This window comes from Gossypium hirsutum, chromosome A10 (assembly GCF_007990345.1).
Source record: "Gossypium hirsutum isolate 1008001.06 chromosome A10, Gossypium_hirsutum_v2.1, whole genome shotgun sequence".
NCBI lineage: Eukaryota > Viridiplantae > Streptophyta > Magnoliopsida > Malvales > Malvaceae > Gossypium > Gossypium hirsutum.
This window is the reverse complement of record NC_053433.1, coordinates 63,905,705-63,908,120: the sequence shown is the minus strand read 5'-3', so window position 1 is coordinate 63,908,120 and position 2,416 is coordinate 63,905,705.

Sequence of the window (2,416 nt, the reverse complement as noted above, 5' to 3'; positions counted from 1 at the left end):
CACTGACTTGAGCTCGTCGCAACATGGTGAACTTGTCGTCGCATCCTCGATTCTGTGTCCAGTTGATTTCCATTCTATCATTTCTCATCACATACAATCAAGTTTATATATCACAATTCAACCAATTTCACTCAACATATCATTCACACGTATCTGTTTTCAGTTTCAACACCATATAATTCTCAATCAAATTTATAAAATTAACTCAACTATTAAAGTTTTACAAATAAGTTCATTAATACATCATATAACAATTATTCACTTAATGCCTCAACAATTCATTTAAACTTATCTTATATATTAGCAATTCCATCACTTGTAACAACTTTTTAATGTTACAACTCTTCTATTATTATTTTTTCTTTTCATCCTCCTCCCCATTCCACATCTTATAAGTGCATGTATTCATACAGGAATTTATGGCTTTTAGTATACCATGTCTATATGCAACACTAATTATGATTTTACTAATTACATATATATTTTTAACAAGGTTGTCTACTTGAGTAGTAGTCACTAAATTATTTATATCTTGGCCTACATAATTCAAAATTTGGATCCGTTTATTTCTTCTGAAACTAGACTCAATTAAATTTTTACCGTAAAAACTTCATAATTTCCACTTAAACTAGTTAAAACAATATTTTTTTTAAAATTTCCCCTGTTCTGCTGCTAAACAACTTAGACATTCTTCACTAAAAATTAATAATCTTTCAGTACGAGATTCGTATAATGTTTCTATTTGCTTCACTTAAAAATAGACTTATAAATATTTTAATCATATAAACTTCATCTCTTAAATTTTTTGTATAATTTGTAATAATTTTTCAAAGTCAAAACAAGGAAACCCGAAATCATTCTGACATTGTCTCACAAAAAATCATATATCTCATAATCTACAATTTCATTACTTACATTGTTTCTTTTATGCAAAACTAGACTCAATAATATTTAATTAAATATTTAATTCAACCTCTAAATCAATTTCTAAAATTGTTGGTGAATTTTTAAAGTTAAACTACTGTTGCTATCCAAAACTGTTTTAATGAATTTATTTACTTATTATGATTTATATCACTCATACCAACACTTAACATTTATTTTAGTTTTCAACTATTAAATTGTTATACAAGATCAATTAATTATGTATATCATCACACTTTTCTAAGATATAGCTCATCTAACTAACAGGTAAATATAGTCTGATGTAGATTTCTTGCTATCTTGGCACTTAGCGAAATCAGAATCAAAATACCCTACGACCTCCAAATGATCTGATCTCTTATACGTGAGCATGTAATCTTTTGTTCTTTGAAGATATCTTATAACCCTCTTGGCTGCTATCCAATGGTCCATACTAGAGTTGCTTAAATATCTACCTAGCATCCCAACAATGTATGCAATATCTGGACGCGTACATACTTGAGCATACATTAGACTCTCAATAGCTGATGCATAAGGAATCTTTTGCATTTCTTGAATTCCAAGGTTACTTTTAGGGCATTGAGTAAGATTAAGTTTGTCTCCTTTAGCAACAAGGGTTTCACTTGGTCTACAACCTTGCATACCAAACATTTTGAGTACTTTATCGATATAGCTCTTTTTTGACAATCCAAGAATACCCCAAGATCAGTCTCGATGTATCTGAATTGTTAAGAAAATAAGAGGCATCCCTAAGATCTTTCATCTTAAAATGCTTAGATAAAAACCTCTTCATTTCATGCAATAAGCCTATATCATTAGTGGTAAGAAAAATGTCATTGACATATAGAACTAGGAATATATATTTACTCCCATTGAATTTGTGATACACACAATCATCAGCAATATTCATCTTAAAATCGAACGAGACAATTACCTGATGAAACTTATGGTACCATTGATGGGAAGCTTGTTTGAGTATATAGATGGATTTTGTTAATTTTCAAACCAAATTCTTTGGGTCTTTTGACTCAGTTTTCTTATTGCACCATATAAATTCTTTCTTCAATGTCGCCATTGAGAAACACAGTCTTGAGATCCATCTGATGTAACTCAAGATCAAGATGAGAAACAAATGCCATGATTGTCCTAAAAGAGTCTTTCGATGAAACTGGAGAGAGCTTCTGTAAAATCAATTTTTTTTTAGTATATCCTTTAACGATGTAACACCCTATACCCAACCTTATCGCTAGGTCTGGGTATTGAATGTCACAATCACTCAATTAACTTGAAATATCTTCTAGTCAGACTTATTAAAAAAAATTGGTTTCATTAAATTACAAGATTTAGCTTCAGCTAAAGATTTCCATCATTGCAATGCTACAATTCTTACAATTTTATAATATTAGCATATCTAGCGGTATTTACAATTTTAACTTAAGTCTATAACACAAGTACATCTGATTTAATCCTCGAGGCGTAGCCTCTAGAAATT